Source organism: Mesocricetus auratus, unplaced genomic scaffold (assembly GCF_017639785.1).
Source record: "Mesocricetus auratus isolate SY011 unplaced genomic scaffold, BCM_Maur_2.0 Super-Scaffold_100691, whole genome shotgun sequence".
NCBI classification, from domain to species: Eukaryota; Metazoa; Chordata; class Mammalia; order Rodentia; family Cricetidae; genus Mesocricetus; species Mesocricetus auratus.
This window is the reverse complement of record NW_024429267.1, coordinates 39,554,623-39,575,971: the sequence shown is the minus strand read 5'-3', so window position 1 is coordinate 39,575,971 and position 21,349 is coordinate 39,554,623. Positions and strand designations below refer to the sequence as shown.

General features: G+C 42.0%; 1 long non-coding RNA gene across 1 annotated transcript in view; it reads right to left on the bottom strand.

Annotated features, from left to right (window-relative positions):
- Window positions 1-20,582, bottom strand: part of LOC110341240 — a 64,509-nt gene extending 43,927 nt beyond the window's left edge. The window contains exons 1-2 of the long non-coding RNA XR_005874951.1: window positions 20,477-20,582; window positions 11,602-11,683 (exon numbers count right to left, since the gene is read on the bottom strand). This is a non-coding gene — a long non-coding RNA (uncharacterized LOC110341240). The remainder of the gene's footprint in view (window positions 1-11,601; window positions 11,684-20,476) is intronic.
- Between the last annotated feature and the right edge of the window lie 767 nt (window positions 20,583-21,349).

Here is a 21,349-nt window from a genome sequence, read left to right as displayed (position 1 = left end):
GACCTGGTTCAGTCCTATGCTGGTTTCCCAGATGTCAGTCTGGGGACCATGAGCTCCTCCTTGTCCAGGTCAGCTCTTTCTTTCTGTGGGTTTCCTATACACTTTCTTAAGCTGTTTTGTTTTTTGTTTTTGTTTTTTGTTTTTTGGCCAGGTACTTGGTCCACAGCTATGAGAAACAAACTTTTAAAAGTCCCTCAAAGCAAAAGCATGAGATCATCCACGAGGCACTAAAATACTTTAGAGAAACAGAGACATTATTTCAAGTAACTCAAACACTGGTATTCTGAGGACAGGGGTGGCAGAGGGAGAGCTAGGGAGGAAGGATACAAGATGTGCAAGATGCCAATGGTGTGATGAGATTGCACAAACAAGGAAGAGGCCCTGGAGCGCCGGAGAGAAACGGAAAATCATTATAGATGTTGACCAGAAGTAGCCCCTCAGTTGCCCACTGGGGTTACGGGGCAGACCCTGCAATGTGAATCAAAAGCCTTAAAAACGCATGGTTCCTTAACCTCATAACTCAACCTTTAGAAACTTAGCCTAAGTGGAGATTTTTCATACAAGGAAATCTATAAGGCATTATTTGCAAGTGGCGAAAGGCTGGAAACAAGCCAAATTCCAACAGTGAGGTCATGGCTAAATGTAACAGACTAACAGAGTGGAGAGTCAACTACAACATTCCTTCAAATGGCATTTAATGACGGGGAAATGTCTGGGATACGATATGGAATATAAAGGGTAAAACATGAATACATTTCCAGTGGGATTCACATCTTATTACAAGTGCGTCCATGTTTGCAAACATAAGTATGAGTGCACAGAAGAAAGACTAGAAGGAAAAACCACCCAAATCTCAGCCGTGGAAGAATTATAAACAGTTGTCCTATCCCTGAAGCTCCTTTCCATAGACTACATTTATAATAAACAGTCTGTTCCAGACCTATAGTAAATGTTGTAAAAGAATGTTGACAGGCTGTTTCTATGAGATTGGGTCAAAGTTGGCTTTTATTATTATTATTATCCTCTCTGCTTTCCAAAATATTTCCCCAAACTTCATGTTCTGTCTAGGTGTTGCAAAAAAACAAACAAACAAACAAACAAACAAATGAAAAGCCTGTTTTACTAGTAACCCAAAAAATGTCTCAGGAGCAAACTGCTACTTAGAGGGATTAATGATAGATCCACCTAAGGAGGACAGGTATAAGCTAGACAGAGAGTGGCCTGGCTCCCTCCCCCACACCCAGGAGCAAATCTCCATTGCACTTCTGTCTTTCCAAGAGTGGGAAATCAGTACAATTCCTGGCCTTATTCTGCAATCTTCCATTTGACGGTGGTATGCACTTTCTCTATACCCTAGCATTAGAAGCTTTGGGGCTAGCATGGACAAGGCCAATCCCTTAAGCTTACCAAAACACTCCTGGAGCTCTGGGAGAGAATAGTCCACAAGGAGGAATCTGCTAAGCCAGTGAAATACAGGACAACTGATAGAGGTGCTTGACGCCAAGCCTGATGACCAAAGTTCAAATCCCAGGACCACAGGAGGAAGAGGACTGACTGCTGCAAAATACCCTCTGACCTTCACATGTACACCTTGGCATATGTGTACATAGACACATGAGAGAGGAAGAGAGACAGGAGGGGAGGGGAGGAGGGGGCAGAGGGGAAATCTTCCTAAAATAAGGGCTCAAATCCCCGTGTGTGAAGGTCTTCTGTCTCCTCACTATTCTGTGGGGTTGTTTGTTTTGCATCAAATCAATTAACAACAATTGTTCAGCAAGCACATCCCGGCAGATAAATACTCGGAGCCTTTTCTTCTGTGTGTCGGGATCTATGAAGTCTGAAAAGCGTTATTGGTGGGAGAGCAATGCAAGGACAGTGCTTCTCATTTGCAAATATCACACTAACTTTCCCACCCTGCAGGCCCACGCCTTCCAGCTCTCCTTGTTCCAAATGTAGACAAAAAAAAGAAAAGAAGAAAAAAACCTCACTGTTGCTTGTCTTTAGCCTTTTGTGTCCCACAAGCTCCAGCTTGTTCTGAGCTTCAGCCTCACTGACTCTTCTTGTGTTGGCTCAGGCCCCAACCAGCCATTAATTCACATCCATCTCTGTGAGACTGTGCTTTCCTCACGGCTAAGTACGCGTTGTCTGCTACCCAGATTCTGCACCACACTGTACAGAGCACGCTCTTTCTAACCCGGTCCCTGAAGGCTTCCGCCAGGAAATTCCTATTGCCTTATTTCTCCCATGCCCTCCTTGATACCTGGCTTCTTGTTTTGTTAGATCAATTTCTCCCCCACCTCTTGACATTTTGGGGTGGAATCTTTCAATTAGGTAGGCGTTTTCCTGTCAAACTGGTCTTCCCAGATTGACTGCAAAGCCCAGGTAAATCGCTGCCAGACGTGCTGGTATCAAACACCGAGATCTAGAAATCAGAAGAAGCTTGCTACCTGATAGCGGGTGGAGCCCATGCCTCCATTTTCGTTCCTCATTTTTCTTTGCAAATGGCAGCACTGAAAACGGAGTGTGGCGTGTTGGTGGCCCCTTGCCCACCTCTTCTCTTAACCTCCCTTGTCTTTCATGTGGGCCTCCAAAGCCAATAAAGATTTTCTCCAGGGCTCTGCTGCCTCTAGCTCTCTCCCTCTTTCATTCGCAAATCTATGGGGCGTGCTTGAATCGACAGCTTTGATAAATCCTGGTGGGCGCGAGCCGCATCTTGCTTGCCTGCTTGTTCCTGCAATACACCCCTGTTCCCTGCATCAGGCTACTGGGGTTCTCCAGAAGAGAGTTGGTCACCAGCCTCAGTGACTCACCTCTGCCTCACTGGGTGGGGACAGCCTTGCTGACTCCTGCCAGGGCTGACAGCAGCTGGCCAAGAGCCAGGAAAGTGGCTTAGCATAGAGTGCTGATGGCAGATGCAGGTCATCCTACCGGGCCATGAGAGAAGATCCCTGCCCTCTCCTAGCTGCCCTCGGCTGGGGGTCACTGCTTTCCTCTCTGGACTCTCACATTGGCTAGGGTGTAATCACTTTCTCTGCTCGCCAACACTGCTTGTCTCTGCTCCTTGTTTCCTTCCCTAAGCTGGAAGCAACGTGCTTGGATGTCCTGGCCTCACATCTGTGTGTGCCCGCAGCTATAAGACAGCAAAGTCAGCTACTGCCAGTTCTTTTCATTGGGCCTTGTTGGGTCACGTGACTGTCCATACCCAATCCACGACAGCATCAGGCTCACCTCTGGAATTCAGAGGAATTGGAGGAGTAGGCTGTGGGCAAGAGATGGGTGACATATTTGAGAAAGAACAAAGCAGCAAAATGGATGCGCTAGGAAAACAATCCATTGCGTGAGGCTAGAGTAAAACAAATTTCATGTCACTTGCATTTTCTGGCATTTACTCTAATGTTCTCTAGTATAAGGAAGACAAAGGAATGGAAGAAAGTCAGGAGGCTGACACCAAGTATTCTTTAATATAAGTCCTCTAGTTAGGACACACACACACTTTTGAATAAATTCTACTTAATCAGGTAGAGTAACTGTGTGGCTAACTTCTCAATATACTGGGCCCTACTCATGGTATCCCAAACTTACCCCAGCCACCTAAAAGGCCTATCAGGGATTTCTGATCATCCCTAAGGACACTGCCTGTAGAGTGATGCAGTCTATGTCCTCAAATAAAATGCTTATCAGGCTAATGCGGCTGTTAAAGTACTTTTCAAGTCTAATAGCATAAGTGTGCAATTATTAATAGATTGGTTGGGTTCACTAAACATTGGAAGGGATTCATGAATCAAAATTATATGGATTTGGCTGAGATTGTTGGAAGCCAAGATGATATGACCCAGAAACCCTGTTAAGAAACAGTAAAATAAACTGAATGCTGAAAGCATAATTTGGTCTTTCAAATCTAGGAGTATATAAGGAAATAATTTTTCTAAAAAGTCTCAGAATAAAATAGTGAAAACTATGGCTTCGCTGGGAGAAGGATGGGACCCTTTAATAATACTTGAGTTTTAAATTCCCAGGTGCAGAAGTTGAAGAGCATAACAAAAAAGAGAGTTAAAATCGCCACAGAGTGCAACAAATAAAACAGATGTGTGAGATGACTCTCTGTCCCACCCCTTCTCTCTACATAGCATTTGGAAAGACTTTTTAATGTTTAAAATACTATAATTTTTAAAGAGTGTATCTGTGTTTGGCAAAGAATGTTAACCATTTAACAAACATTTCCTAAGTATCTTCTTTGTACCAGGGACTGCCTTGATATCTGTTTAAGTCTCCTATATAAATATGAATCAATAAATATTTAAGAACCATCTGAGGCAAGAATGTGTTTTCCTGTCCACACACTCTCTTCAAATATGTTCATACCAGTATCTTGAGATTAGTTTTGTCTGTTCCTATGCTTGTTTAGAAAATGGATATCAGAATGTTTCTAAGTTTTAAATTTTCAGAAAAAAATATTGCTTTTACAGACCTTAAAATGATTGTCCAGAGTTTCTGCAAAATGGTAGAATAAATGAAACTCAGAAAAGAAAATTACCATTTTTAAACAAATATCCTTAGTTATTATTAAAAAGAAAAATATAAAATCTCATATCTGTCATTTTTACTTATAAAAAAGATTGTGACAAAGTTCCATTGTCTATTGATTGATATGATAATCTGGTGTTTTATTAACATATTACATGTGTTAAAAATTTCTCTGCAAACAATGTGAGCCTGTTTCCTTGTGCTATCTGATCTAGGCTTACAAATAGGCTTTGCTAAATTTCACTCTGCTGGGAAGCATTTAATAAGCTGAATTTTTATATCTTAAAGTTTAATCAGTTTGAATTATTTGCAGTTATAACTGTGTTGAGTAAGTGATTTGGTGGCCGTAAATTGAGCAATGTTAGTTCTAAGTGAAACTGTTCTGTTATGGCTCTCACTGTTCAGTCATGTGAATAATACGGACAGAAATTATACATAGTGAACGGAACTGTTTGTTTTTATCTTTGCCAATACATAATGGCTACTTCTCTTTGAACATAGAGAAACTATAAAAATGGCATTTTCTGAATGACTGTGGGTGCAGTTGTACAATCTTTTGCTATGTTGATCTAAGAAAATTAACATGGATTATTTAACAGTGGGATTTAGGGAGAGCCAATCAGAAGAAAATTGTGCTTTTGGGTGCTTGCAGTGAACTAACAAATTCCACTGATATGGCTACATATTTAATCATGGCTCTGGGAGTACACAGTTGTAGTCTGAGAGTGTAATGTAGCAGGAATCTGAAAATCTGGAGGAAGAGCCTATCAGTGGTACCTTTGGAGAAGGGGGAATTGTAGTCTGATGGAGGCTATGTTTGGATTGTTCATGGAGCTAAGGGGATCCAGGGAAAAGTGTTAAACATAAAGGTCTGGGCACTTAGCTATGTGTGACCAAAAATTCAGCCCAGGTCCTGGGAAATAAACATTGGTAGTCAATCCATCCCGCCGGATCATTCCCAGTGACCCTAGACCAGTGTTTCTCAACCTTCCTAATGTTGAAACCTTTTAATACAGCTCTTCATGCTGTGGTGACACCCAACCATAAAATTGTTTCATTGTAACTTCATAACTGTAATTTTGTTGCTATTATGAATTGTAATGTAAATATCTAATATACAGGATATATGATATTCAACCTCCAAAGGGGTTGTGACCCACAGGTTGAGAACAGTTACCCTAGACCCAATTGAAGGATACATTGTAGATAGTTTTCATTTTGCTTTCTCCTTAATTTATATCCTTCCTTCCCTCCACAATAGTGGTTCTCAACCTTCCTACTGTTGTGATCCTTTAATACAGTTCCTCAGGTTGTGGTGACACCAGCCATAAAATTATTTTTGTTGTTACTTCATAACTGCAGTTTTGCTACTGTTATGAATAATAATATAAATATCTGTTTCTGATGGTCTTAGGTGACTCCTGTGAAAGGGTCATTCCACCCCAAAGGAGCCATGACCCACAGGATGAGAACCACTGCTCCACATTTTTCAAAACATTATTTTTAATGTCCCTTTCCTCTAGTCCTCTCTAATTCGTCTGAAAGGGTGACCTTTCTTATCTAAGCTCTGACTGGTTATTTAATATACCAGAAAAAAGTATACAGATTCTAGCTTTGGATTTAAATTCTAGTACATCTCATTTAATCTTGGGCAAATTACCTTCTCAATTGCCATATTGGCAAAGTGAGTATGGTGATAATGATGTTGATAATAATAACAATATCACATGATATCTACAATAAGGAAGCAGAGAACATGAATCTTGTGTCCACTTCCTATCCCCTTTTTGATACAGTTCAGAATCTCAGCCTAAAAAATGGTGTTACCTACAGTAGGCAGGCCTTCCCATTGCAGTGAGTCTAATCAAGATAACCCTCCACAGACAAACCCAGGGACCCATCTCCCTTTGGGTTCTATATTTTGCTAAACTGGCAATTATTTCTAGTGGTTGTTTCGAGTCCTTAGATATTACAGCTGCTTGGCTACCTTCAAGTCAGGGCAGGCAGAGGCTTTCTCAGTGAAACTCACTGTTGCCTGGACCCACAGCAACACTGGTAACCGATCTTGCAAACATGCTCACAAATGGAGATTTGTAGCAGTTTGTACAGGTGGGCTCTCTCAACATCTGTTCTTACCTTCTTTCCACCACTTCAATTTTAGAGGCGGAAGTTAACTATCACCTTGCAGCTGTATTGCAATGAAAGATGGTTGTGTTTGTGACAGTTTGGGGCAATGTTCGGGGAGCAGAAATTTGCTGGAGCTTTTGGGGAAAAGCTCATTTTCCTTATCAAGGTATCCAGTGTCATCTAGGATCATGTTGCAACTTAAGTTTAACATGGTCCTATGAATTTTAGAAGGTGGTAGCAGTCAGGTTTATATCCAAGAAATGAGAGTAGCTAGACTATGAATATTCTTAGAGTAGATATTTATACGGTAATTTGTTTTTGTTTCTTCCAATGCTTTTATGCTTTGACAAAACTTCCTCACTATTACACATTTATCTAGTGTCATTTTTATATTGAAAATCCTATATGTAGAAACGTTTGACCATCAACAAATACCAGAGATGAGAAACAACTGGAAGTTTTTGCCTGAGCACTGGACCAGAGGAGCAAGATGTTGGAGCAGGGGTGTGAGCCGGGATTCGTTGTGGACTCTCTTGAACTATGAACCAGAAGAAACCCTTCCTCCCTTCAGTTACTTTTGACAGTGTGTTTGTCACAGCAACTAAGCCACAGAAAGCCTGTTCCTTGCAGGTCAAAGGAGAGCCACCATAGACATGGTCTTGTGGAGGGTTCTCTCCAGCGCCCATACTTTTTATGTATCCTTGTGCAGACACTGTTGGTTGCCTTCCCGACTGCCAGGCCCCTTCCTTCATAGCTAAGGAAAACCATAGTTTAATTCTGATAGTCACATTCCCAGGACCCACGTCATGTTTGGACAAAGCTGTTGCAGCAGAAGCTCTCTGGACAAGTGATCAAAGGTGGGGAACTCGATCAAGCTTTGGTGAGTAAGAAGCACAAGGAGGAAGAGGACAGGAAATGCATCAAGAGGGATAGAAAGGGTTTGTTGGATAAAGACAGTCCTGTGAGAAGAAAGTGCTTTTGTTTCCGCTTTCCTGCCTAGAACATGGTTAGGTGTGGATGTTGTGGTTGGAGTTATGGTTCTTTGGACTTGAATCAAGATGACAGCCCAAGGGCAAAAGGCAATTTTCCCAGGTGATTGGTGCCTCTGATGCCAAGGCAGAGTGGAAAAAGAAGGCTCTTAAGTCCTTGATGATTGTGGTGAGTGAGTCAAAGTGTCACACCTAGAACTGCCTACCTCTGGACTACGACTGCAAGATGATCAGTTGTCCTTACTATTTAAACACTATGGGTGGAGCTGTCTGATACTTGCTACCAAAAGCATTTCTAACTGCTAGCCCATAAAAATCAAGACAGAGGTCAGCGGTGGTGGCACACACCTATAATCCCAGCCCAGAAACGTGGGAAAGGGGAGGATCCGGAGTTCAAGAAAAGCCTTGAGCTACAGAATGAGTATGAAGACAGCATGGACTACTTGTGACACTGTTTCAAAGATGAAGGAGGAAGAGGTTGAGGAAGAGAAAAGACAAGGAAAGAAGAAAGGAAAAAAAGAAAAGGATGGGGAGACCGCTCGGTTGTTAAAACACTTGCCTTTGCAAGCACAAGGACCTCAGCTTGATTCTAGAACTCAGGAAGAATGCCAGGCACGGCATCACATTATTGTTTTTTACTTTTTCTTTTTCTAGACAGTGTCTCTCTGTGTAGTCCCAGCTGTTCTGGAACTTGCTCTGTAGACCAGGCTGGCCTCAAACTCACAGAGATTCCCCTGCCTCTGCCTCTCCAGTGCTGGGATTAAAGGTGTGCACCACCATACCATATTCTTGTAATCCCAATGCTAGGGAGATAGAGACAAAAGGACCCCTGGGGCTTGATTGTCAACTAGTGTTACCTATTGATGAGTTTGGAGAGTTCCTGGTCTATGAGAGACTTTGTGTCAAAGAAGGTGGACAGTCTTTCCTCTGGCCTTAACACATGTGTGCATGAAAACATGTATACTCGCATATATGTATACTCACACAAACATACACATTGTTTCTAATATCAAAGAAGAGCAATGTTAGTTGGCTTGTTCTTGAATAAAAACCAGGGGAGCAGATGTCAATAAAATGAATAAACTAGCGAAGCATACATATTAATAGAAATGTGACTCCTTCCACACCACCAGGCAGAGACAAAGCTATACAGAGTAATTTGAGAAGTGACATCTTCATATATTACAGTCTTCCTTTTTCGGAAGATGATGTATTTCTCTGTTATTTACATCTTTTCCGTCCCTAAATTACTATTTTACAGACTTATTTATTTTATATGTATGAGTGTTTTTGCTTGCATATATGCATGTACACTATATGCATGCCAGGTGACTGCAGAGACCAGAGGAAGGTGACAGATCCCCTGGAACTGGAGTTACTGATAGTTGTGACTCACAATGTGGTGCTGGGGACAAACCTGGGACTCCTTCAAGAACAGCAAGTGTGCTTAACCTCGGCATCTTCTCCAGCCCCATTTACTATTTATACAATAGTATAAGCTTTATTTAGTTCTTGTTAGATTTGTTCCTCAGTATTTCATGCTTGGGGCTATTGTCTCTTTCAAGATGTCAGGGTTCCCTACAGATCTGTCTTCTTTTCATTCCACAATATCTAAAAAAAAATCAGCCCTTCAACTGCCCTACCCCCAACTCCAATTCAAGCTGCCCCTTCTCCACCCTGGGCAAACAGCAATTGCACTTAACCTCTCTGGCTCATGGGCCTTTGCTTAGACTGGTTTTTGGAGGTCATCCAATCTTGATGAACAAGAAAAGGTAACATTTGGAATCCAGCAAGCTTGAGGTTAAAACATGTCATGTCAGCAATTGCTAAACAACAGTACATCAGATTAGGTCAAGAATTTGTGAAATGTTTGTGCCAAGTGAAATGTCAAAGCACAAAGTGTGTGAAAGGGAAAAAAAGCCTCTGTGTCAGTCAAAATGTCATTCTGTCCTGCAGCAAGTAATTTATTCCTCTCTGTCTTTATCGTTCTTCTTGTTTCACATGTACTAATGTAGCCTCTAAATAATTGAAATTAATAGTGGCATTATCAGTGGCTTAGGGTAAAAACTAAAGAGCTAATTTAAAATCACTCAGTCAATTTAAACTCATTTTGAAAATGGAAATTGTTAACCCAGCCTTAAAAATAAGCCATTACCTGATGGTCCAAAGCATTTCTACCACTGCAATTATCCGTTCTGTTAATTTTTGTAATATGTATAGAAAAGGCACAGAAGAAGGTAGAAAGGAATGGACACATTCTTCAAATTCTGTGTCCAAGAAAATAAGAAACATGATAGAAACGCTAAACATAGGCTTGATGGATCCAGGTAGCCCTCAATAAATGGCATTCCAACTGCTCATTGAGTTCATTGTGAGGCAAAACTCCACAATTTTCACCCCCATTTTTCCACCGGTTTCAATTTCTAAACTGGCAGAGCTTTCTAGAACATGACTCCTCTCTACACCACTTGCTTTCTCTAAAAGCAACTCTCTGTTGCATAGGCATCACCAAAAACAGGGGAACAGCTCCTGCTCTTGATGTTACAGTTGCCTGGTAATAAGCTAGAAGGTTCCTTTGTATACATCAGGGCAAGGGCTAGGATAAGGCCAGCTGGGCCCCAGAGCACAACATTTAAGTGCTCCCTCTTGGGGCTGCCCTGGCAGCTGCATGAATCCTCAATGTTGCTCTTTCCATAAATGCTGCATGACCAGCATCTCCCTAGCACCATTCTGGTCCTGGTCAGTCATTATTGATAATAGTAGAATTGGAAAAAGACTTGGAAAGTAGGAATACCTCTTTGAATCTGTCCCTAAACTGGGTTTCTAGCCAATTACACTAATACCAATATTAGAACTTTGATAATAAAAATTTCTCTATTGGCTAAGATAAAGTCTATTAATTGGGTTGACAATGTGAAGAATCATGTGAGACTTCCCTGTTCTGGTTTGGCTTTCAACTCCTCATTTGAAGCTTTCACTTCATCGATACAGAGATGGCTGCACTGAGGAAAACTGAACAAGAGAATCGCCGATAATCTAGAATCTGAAATTATTAAAAAAAAATCATAGGTGCTTTCCAGTGATGTCTTCCTCACCAATTAAGGCTATTCTTCTCAGTGTCAGAACACATAAAACAGAGTGTGAACCAGAATATGCCTGTGTAGCCATCACTTAACAAATTAAACTGTGTACCCACCATGTTTTCAGCAAACCCTGTGGGATCCTTCAAGAGAATTCCAGGGATAGAGATATGACTTGATGTGTAAAATGCTTGTAGCACAAACTGGGTTCCTAGCACCACTTCAGAGCAGTGGAGCAGGGAGCATCTGTAATCCTCGCCCTGGGGAGGTGAAAACAGGTGGGCCCTTGGGGCTTGCTGGCCAGCCAGTCTAGGTAGCAGTGAACTCCAGACTCAGTGAGAGACACTGCAGCGAAAATCATGTAAGGACAGGCAAGATGGCTCTATGGGTAAAGGTTCATGCTGCCAAGTCTGACGACCTGAGTTCCGTCCCTGGGAACCACAAGGGGAGAATCAACTCCTCTTGAAGTTACACACACACACACACACACACACACACACACACACACACACACACACACACACACACACCGCCACTGGAAAGCACCTATGATATTTTTTTAATAATTTCAGATTCTACATCATCAGCGATTCTCTTGTTCAGTTTTCCTCAGTGCAGCCATCTCTGTATCGATGAAGTGAAAGCTTCAAGTGAGAAGTTGAAAGCCAAACCAGAACAGGGAAGTCCCACATGATTCTTCACATTGTCAACCCAATTAATAGAATTTATCTTAGCCAACAATAAATAAAATTAACTTTAATTTTTAAGAAATCAAGTGAATGATAGAGAAAGATACCCAATATGAATCTCTGGCTGATATAAAAGAAAAGAAAAGGTTTCTAAACTCAATACTTTACATCACGTGCACCACTTTGTCTTACCTGAGTAAATGAAACTTGTCTCTCTGCTTCTGCTGCTGACTCCCTGAAGCAGATTCTTCAGCCAGTTGTCAGACTGACTCTTCTGAAATATAGAGTCAGGACATGATGGACCTCTGCACAAAACCCACTACTGTCTTCCTACATGTCAGGGGGAACAATCTCAAGCCCATCCTTTGAATGCTATGTGATCACATCCATGCATCATTTTCAATATTTCTCCCTTATCTTTCCCCCCTGTAAGCTCTCCCAAATACCCCACCCCACTCTCCTTCAAGTTCACGGCCTCTTTTTTCACTAATTGTTATCGCATTCATATACACATAATCTGTTCTGTCCATAAAATGCCACCTGTATGTATGTTTTCAGGGTTAGTTGTTTGGCACTGGACTACCAACCGGTGTGTTCTCCCCCGGAGAAGGTTACCTGTCCCATCCCAGCTGCCCTCGTTGTCTATAGTTCTTTGTGTAGGACTGAGGCTTCACTGGGCTATTCTCTGTCCAGTTTGACATGGTCATTGATGCAATCCTTGTTCAGCTCACATATGGGCAATGATGTTGGTAAGAGTTTTTGAGTGTAGTTCCTGATGTTACTGGGAGACACAGTCTCACAGCAAACTCTCTGATTCTCTGGCTCTTACCTTTCTGTCCCCTCTTCAACAGTGTTCCCTGAGTCTTAGGTGGGGGGGGGTGTTCTGTAGATGTATCAACTGGGACTGAGTTCCACAACTTTGAATTTTAGTTGGTTGTGGTTTTCTGTAATGATCTCCATCTATTGCAAAGAGAAGTTTCCCTTGTGAGAGGTGAAGACTGCACTTATATATAGGTATAAGGACAAATGTTTATAGAGTATTCTTACAGATTACACCAGTTTAGTAAATTAGTGGCTGTAGATTCTCCTTCAAAAACCAAGACTTCACTAGCACTGAGTAGTTAGCTAAGTTTCCAGTACCAAACATGGGCTCCCTCTTACTGAGCAGGTCTTCAGTTCAATTAAAGAGATGTTGGTTACCACCAAGGTATGTGTGCCACTATTGAATCCATAGGGTTATAATGTCATGCTGAGTGTTGATGTGGTTCATAGACTTAATGTTTGGGAAGAACTGTTAGTTACCTCCCCCTCCTTTGGAAGCTTGCATGGCATCTTCTGGTACCATGAAAGCTAGTTCTCAGGGAGGTTTATTCAGGTCAGTTGAAGGCAAGGGATTATAATCAGTTCACCAAACCCAAGATGAATGATAAATAGGTGTTTACCGGGGATGAAATTACACAGATAACAATAAGTAACTATCTCAGCATTCCTGCTCCAAGGATGCAGACCCTGCCTCCCAGATTGTTGGGGAAGTCTTATGCCAATAAAGCACTGTCTGGCCAATAGGGAATCTAGATAGGAGGGGCTAGGAGTCCAGGAGGATTCTGGGAAGGAGAAACAGAGGAGAGTCGAGATGTAACGCCATTGGGGTAGGAAGCCCGGAAACCTCTCCGGTAAGAGACATACTTAGATTAACAATTATGGGGCAATTACTTAAGTCAGAGCTAGCCAGTAAGAAACAAGCAAGGCCAACAGCTTCATAATTAATATAGCCTCCTGTGTGTTTATTTGGGACTGATGGGGCTCTGGAATCAGGCTGGCGGGAAGGCATTCTCTCAAGGAAATAGCTTCTCTTAACAGAATGGTTGTCAGGAGTGGGATTCAATTTCCACGCAAAACAACAAAAGCTTTAAAGGAATTTTAGAAACAGAAGAACAGAGAGAAGCACAGATTTTGGTAGCAGCATTTTCTCAGGTGTGCTCTGTTTTGCTAGCAACAAGCCAAGATTCACGTGGCTCGCTTACTGGAGTCTTCCTGACTCGGCATAAAAAGAAAAAAAAAAAACAGCCAGCAAGGTTGTTTTAAGAGACTCTGCTAACGATTGAAAGGTGTGTACGTACAGCTGGAAGTGGCAGCTTTTGCTAGATGTCAGCATGGACTGAGGCGGTAAGCTGGAATCACGCTTACGCCCGCCATCTTGACGAAAAACCGGCAGTTTAAAACAGCCGCGGTTTTACAGATAAGACACGTGGCCAGAAAAACATTAAGATTTACAGTAAAGTCAGACTTGGATGAAAATCTCTAAAGGTTTACAGTGTGTTTAAAAATATGCGTAAGATTGAGAGAGAAAATAAAGAAGCCGGCTGTGGTGGTGCACGCCAGTAGGAATTGCTCCAGAGGCAGAGGCAGGCAGATTTCCAAAGAGAAACCCTGTCTCAGAGAAAAATAAATAAAAGTGAAAGAAATTGAGTAATAATAATAATAGATTAATAAATAAGCCACGTAAAGATGGAAAATACACAGAGAGTCTGGATACTGTACGCTATTATGTTTTTCAGTTTTTTCATTGCTAAGGAAGGAACAGCTACTGAAGTACACTTGATTATAAATGCTGCTGAATTAATTCAACTTATATCTTTTGAAAATGCCTTGACCTCAAAATTTAAGTATATGGATATGTTACTCGGAAAAGGAGTTTTAATTTATGTTTCCACAGAACATAAAAAGCTGAGGATTTCTTCCAGACTTCTGTGGTTTGACGAACCAAGATCCCCGGAAGCAGTGGACCAGGTGTTCCAACTATTGAGACAGCTAAGATGATGCAGCTTTACAGACCCCGAAAATACGGACTTATACAGGTTTCTGAGTTTTGTCATGATCCCCATGGTATGAACAGCGCCCCCTTCCAGCATGAAGCAGTTTGGAATGAACGACGTCCTAAATCCCATCTTGTTTATAAATATTTGTTTTCATTTAAATGGGGTTGTTTATAATTGGCTAATGATCACAGCCAATCTCTTTTAATGGTAAAAAGGGGAATTATGGTATGAGTATGGTTTTTCATTTATTGATACAAATTCAAGGTCAATTTTGTGACATGTATATTTCTCCTCTTGATTAAGTATTGTGCTTATACTGATCTTTTAAAACGTAATGCATAATTGAATACAGACTATAGTTACTTATAATAGAATTTATAATTAGGTAAGTTAGGTTTTCTAGATATACAGAAATATATTTGAGATAGATAGGCAGTCTTCAAACCTTTCAAAGACCTTCAGAAAATGGCATTTTAAAATGGTTTAGGGTTTTTCTTGACAATGAGAAATGTCTGCTCCTGGCAGCACCAATTACGTCTGAGAGGAAGATGGCATCGAAGAAACTTGTTATGGAGTTTGCTTTCAACATGGCAAGATTAGCCATTTGGGCAAGAAACTGCTCTTGCCTGTACTGCTTGACTGTTATTGTATAATCTGGACATGCAGGACCCACAGGAAAGTGACTGCTGAACTCAGTCTTACAGGGTTCCTGCTTCATGGAAGAGTCTGAGAGACTTTCTGCAGGACAAAGAAAACTGACTGACAGACTGCTGATGCAGATGGACAGTTTGAAATTTCCTGCTTGGCTGAGAAATCTTCTGGATACATTGTGGCCTATGGGCTGAAGATGGATGCCCCAACGTTACAGAGGAACTTCGGGTGACTGTCCAGGCAGTAAGATATCTCTGTCAATCCTAGTGTTTATATATTATCCTTCTGTGGTCTTTGATAGAGTTGAAGACAGATAGTTATTATTATAGTTTTCCTTAGTTATGATAAAAGATAAGCTACATATAGGACTTTGGACTCACAAGGATGGGATGGATGATATTTTCTTTAAATCTTGCTAAATGTTAATAGACAAAATGGTGTAACTGTGTTCTTACTTGATAACTGTTCTGTTATATACAATTTGACTGTGTTAAAGTTAAGACCTTTCTTTTTGTTTAAACAGAAAAGAGGAGATGTTGGGAAAGTCTTATGCCAATAAAGCACTGTCTGGCCAATAGGGAATCTAGATAGGAGGGGCTAGGAGTCCAGGAGGATTCTGGGAAGGAGAAACAGAGGAGAGTCGAGATGTAACGCCATTGGGGTAGGAAGCCCGGAAACCTCTCCGGTAAGAGACATACTTAGATTAACAATTATGGGGCAATTACTTAAGTCAGAGCTAGCCAGTAAGAAACAAGCAAGGCCAACAGCTTCATAATTAATACAGCGTCTTGTGTGTTATTTGGGACTACAACTCGGCAGAGCCCAGGCGACTGGCGGGGGATAAACCAAAGCGGCTAGCAAGAAAAAGCTTCTCTTTAACACCAGATGATCTCTGTGACCCCAGTCCCTTCCTCCTCTGCCTTAAATGGGTCACGTCCAAACCTGTAACCATGCCCAAAAAGCATGGCCATTGTTACAGGTTCACAGGCAAGATACCACTAGAGTCAGTTCCTACTCAGGGGTTGGTCTCTGGGCCCTATTTCTGAAGGCCATAGTGTCTTCATTATTTTTATTTAACCATCTGGCAAGTTTTCCATTTTTCCTTAGTAGAATTGAAGCTCAATGACACTTTTACCATGTTTTACTTATTACTACTTTGGAGCACCAACAACATTGCCTGAGCATATTTGTTGAAATTAAGTGCTAGAACATGTAGGTCATGTATTAATCCTGGTCACTGCAGAAGACTATGTTTCTGAAGTCACATGATTTTCCTTTGACTAGACCAGTATTTCAAGCCTCTTACCATCCCTTTGCTGTCTCATTGGCCAGATGAGAGAAACATTAGAGAACTTCAGATGGAAACAATATTTTTAAATTGCTTTTTATTATTACTATTTTTAATGAAATGTACATGGGACAGGTACGTGCATGTGGAAGGGAAAATACCCTCAGAATTCAAAAGAGAATATTAAATCTCCAGGGAGTTGTGAGCCACCCAACATGGGTACTGAGAACTGAACTCAGGTTCCCAGCAAAAGCAGCGCCTGCTGTGTTAATGGCTGAACCATCTCTCCAGCCCCTTAAAAATTTTCAACATGAGTAAATAGAGAGTATAAATATTTTTATTGATCATGTGATGCAGCTACTTCCCCCAGGCTGAACATGACTTCTGTGGTCTTAAATCAAAACATCTATGATCATCCATATAATATTAGGCCTATTTACCTTCCCTCCTGGAGGGAGGGGCAGGCTTGTGAGCCTTCAGGAGATGCGCACAAGGTCCTTTAAGTTACACAGTTATTAAGAAGTAAGCAATTTACTAAGTGTAAGACACTTCAATAGAATGTCTGCTCATAAGTTACAAAGACTCTTCAGTGGTACAACTTTCATTGTCTTATGTACCAAGGGTGGGACTCTTCAGTGGTTTAACTGCCTATAGGGGACATTCAGGTAATATACCTTCCTTTTGTCGTCTATCTCCCTACAAGTAACCCCAATAAAGTCGAACTTGGATGAAATAATTTCTTTGGTCTATCAGTGTCCTTTGTCTGAAGTGAATAGGTATTTTTATGTCTCCTCAGGAAAAGTCAAGGGGTGGGGCCAAGTCTAAATATAGGAGGGGTATACTTAAGAGAACTGGAAATTAATAGTATATTTATAAAAGTTTAATACCTGGTATAAATCCAGGTGGAGGTGTCCAGTAGGATGTTGGATATGAGTATTTGTAATTCAGAGAGAGAAGAAGCTTAAAGTCATAGAACTAAAGATCATTCCCTGGAGAAGGGTGTAGACCGAGTACTGAAGTCTAACCCTGAGCATTTTTGAAGTCAGGGAGATGAGGAAACATCAATGATACACTGCTACAAAGGAAGGTGGGAAAAGAGACAGTGGCTGAAGGAAAATAGGAGGCTGGAAGAATATCTTAAGTATGAGAAATGGGTTAGTGTATTTGATGAAATGGAAACAACCCACTGAGAGATGAGAAATTATCGGTGCAGAGAAGAGCCACTGTAAGGGTGGAGCTCTGGAGTGGACACAGGGAGCCGGGAGCAGAGCAGAGCTGAGGCTGAGCTTAGGCAGCCAGACCGTCCACCCACTACAGTGTGTGCACCAGTGAGGGGAGGTGGATGGGGCCGAGAGCTTCGGGGGAATTCCCCGATGGTGCTTCTGTTTTCTTCAGCAACGTACTGGACCAAAAGTCGTAGTAGGAATCTTAGGGAACACCTAGGGAATGGGGTTTTCTGAGGATGATTTGGGGTAAAGGCTAGAAGGGTGTTATAGGGTGTTCAACAGCTCTTATTGAAATGACTAGGTTGGAGGTTCAACAGTAGGACTGTTGACAAAACTACTCAAGTGGCTAGACAGGAATACGTGGTCTTTTCCAATGTAATATAGTTGTGATTAACGGCTTTAATTAATGTTTACTGAGTGCCTGCTGCACATCAAAAAGCCTCTATAATGACCTCAAGAATTAGGCCAAAGAGATGGCTCAGCAGCTAGCAGCACTTGTTGAGTTTCATTCCAAGAACCGACTTCAGGCAGCTCCCCATAACCACCCAAAACTCCAGCTCCAGGGTGATCCAGGAAGCCTCTGGCCTCCCAAGATGTTCTCTCTCTCTCTCTCTCTCTCTCTCTCTCTCTCTCTCTCTCTCTCTCTCTCTCTCTCTCTCTCTCTCTCTCTCTCTCTCCTCCTCCTCCTCCTCTCCCTCCCCCACACTCATAATTAAAAATACAACAATTAGAGGCTGCCTTATTTCATCTCCATCACGTATGACAGAAGAGTGGGTCCCAGAGCTGAAGTTTCAGTGACAGCAGTGGATACAAGATCTGACTCTTGATCCCCAAAGTAGGCTCTTTCCCCAGGCCTGCACCATTCTTTTCAGCTGAATCACCTTCAAGTTTTCACCCACAGCTTCCAGACACTGTCTGGTTTACCCAGGAAGACTTAAGTTTCAGCTCTCATTGTTGAGCCTGAGACAGAAGTCTCATTCTGTGGCCAGGGGCTATAGTCTCCTGGGAGAATAAGCCTCTTCTTCCTCTTCTAGGCTAGCGGCCCTTTGTTGGCTTAGAAACCAACATAATATGGCAAGTCCTACAGCCTGTCTGTTGGCTTTCTTTGCTCCAGGGATAAACCTTCTGGCCTGCTCCAGCAGCTCCTTTGCCTCGCTAGAACAAATTTCCTTGGGAAACCCTATAGTCCAGTCCAGAGAACTTATTGGTCATTCACCATGTGGTAACTCTTCTTCCATTTAAGTAAAAAAGCAAGACCGAATATCCTGTCACTGTTTTTCCCAGAATGCTCTACCCTAAGACCAGAGCGTTCTGTCTTCAGGATATGATGTATACAAGTTGTTGTAATTTAAGAAAAGTGGCTCTCAAGAGAAAGACGTTACACTATAGGGCTCAAGCAGAGGGATTTTTTTTTAATTCGGGAAAGGGTTCATCAAAAGGGAAAGGGGAGGGGGGAGACTGACCTCTGGGGACAGGAGCAGCAGGAGGGTTGGGGGGAGAGGAACAGACAGACAGAGAGAGAAAGAAAGAGAGAGAGAGAGGGTGGGAGGTGGGCAGGGCCCTTTTATAAGGGAACATAGTGAATATCCACAAGTGATGCTGTTAGTGGTTGCAGCTGAGGGAAAATCCTGTCAGAACCCCAAGGACAGGCCGGTACAGATGCCTGAATACTAACATAAATGACACAAGAAGAAAACAGAGGTATAAACCTTTCCTCAGAACTAGTGAGATGGCTCAGCAAGTAAAACTGCTGACCACCTGAGCTCAATCCTTAAGATTCACATGGTAGAATGGGAGATCTGGACACTCTTCTGACCTCTATATGCACGGTGCACTCAAGTGCATGTACTAGCATGTTCACACACTAGTATACACATACACACACACACACACACGCACACACACACACACGCACGCACGCACGCACACACACGCTCATTTTATTTTATTTCCACCAAAAGGAAAAAAGTTCATGCATGTCTCTTTAGAGCTGGAAGAATTTGCCTGATCTCTGCTTTGTAGCAAGGAATCTTCAATGCCTGAGGTGAAGAAGCAACAGCTGCAGTTGGATGTCACCACTGAACTATCATCCTAGGCCAAATCTGCCCAGCAGAACTTTCTGCCATATGTTCTACACCTGTGCCTCCCACTTCAGTAGCCACAGACCAATATGGATATTAAGCACCTACAAATTAGCTAACCCTTCTAACGAACAAACTTTTCAAATGTATTTACTTTCATTTTAAGCCGAATATGGATAATGGCTATCACATTAAACTGTGCAGACTATAAAACAGGAGTCTATATCACCCATCTCTTATGACTAGAGTTACCAAATAAGCCCACAAAATATTACCATAAAGACCCTTGCCTGGTCAGCAACTCTTTTTGTGTGTGTGGAAACCAGATATTGATGCTGTCTTCCTCTGTTACTTCTCTGTCTATTTGTTTGAGACGGGATCTCTCACTAAACCTGGAGCTCACCAATTCAGTTAGACCAGCTTGTCAGAAAGTCCCAGGAATTGTCTGTCCCCTCCATTCCGACCCTGTGCTGGGGTCGCCGACACTCACAGCATACCACATGGACAGAGTTTGGAAACTCTACAGTCAGGTCCTGGAGCCTGCACAGTAAGTACTAAGTCATCTCCCCAGCCCTGTCAGCCCCTATTAAGAAAGAAGGAAAGTCACCACTGAGGGCTTGGAATGTAGCTCAATTGGTAGAATGCTCGCCTAGCTGGCAGGAAGCCCTCGGTTCCTTGGTTTGAGCTTCACAGAAAAAAAAATCACAATAACAAAATCCTGACATGGAGGCACTTGCCTGTAATCCTAGCATTTGGGAGGTAAAGGCAGAAGGAGCAGGAGCTCAAGGTCAATCTTGGTTATGTAGCTAGTTCAAGCCAGGCTGAATTGCCTGAAACCCTGTCCCAAAAGAAAAGGAGAAGGTTTCTACTATCTTCAAATAAAAGAGAGTCGTGTCCTATAATTTCAACACTCTCTCACAAACTACTATGTAGACTAGGCCAACACATACTTACCCCCTTGCAGTTTCTGTAAGTCAAAAGTCTAAAAACAGTGTAGCTCACCTGAATTCTCTTATGGTCTTACAAGGCCCAAGCTAAACTGTTGACTGGGCTGTGTTTCCTGGAGACTCTGAGATGGAATTGACTTCCTAGTTCCTTGCTATTGTAGTCTCTCTGATCCTTGTACACATCCCCTCCGTCTCAGGTCTCACAGAATGCACGCACCCTGCTGGTGTTCTGATGTCCTCCACAGCTAGGAAAACACTCTGTTTTACAAGCTCAAGTAATTACACTGGACCCACTCAGAGAATCCATTTTAAGGTCAATTGATTAGTAACCTTAATTACATCTGCAAAGTCTCTTTTGTCCATTAGCATAATATAATTACAGGAGTAAAAGTCATGAGCCAAAATTCTGCCTGTCATAACCTTTAGTCAAGAAGAAGAAACAAGGCTGTAACCAATAATTTCTGTGTCTTCACAAGAAAATAAAGTGACTGTACTAAAGTAATTTTTAGAACTCTATTTTCCATGTTCCAGAGTCCCGAGTCCTGGGTCTCACTCCAATCCTGCAGGAAATTGGTCTCTATAAGGGTGCTCAGGTTCCAGGCTGCTCTTCATAGACAATCTTAGTCTTCACAAGAGCTCTCAGCAAGCAGCTTCCCACTCCCCTCGAGAGTCTTTCCCCTCACAGGAGACCCAACCAGCGTATCTGGCACTATTTCTGGTTTAGCTAGCGCTGGTTAGATATTAAGCCCTGATAAGGGCAACCCCACCTGGAGGCTATTAATTAATGAACAAACCGTGTGTGCAAACTGAACTACTCAGCTACAGTTAGCAAATTCCAAGAAGAAAATGAAGTGGATGGAAAAATACTTCCTTCTAATGAGGTGAAAAGAAAAACCAAGTGTTCAAGTCCTAAACAAAGAGTTGCCTG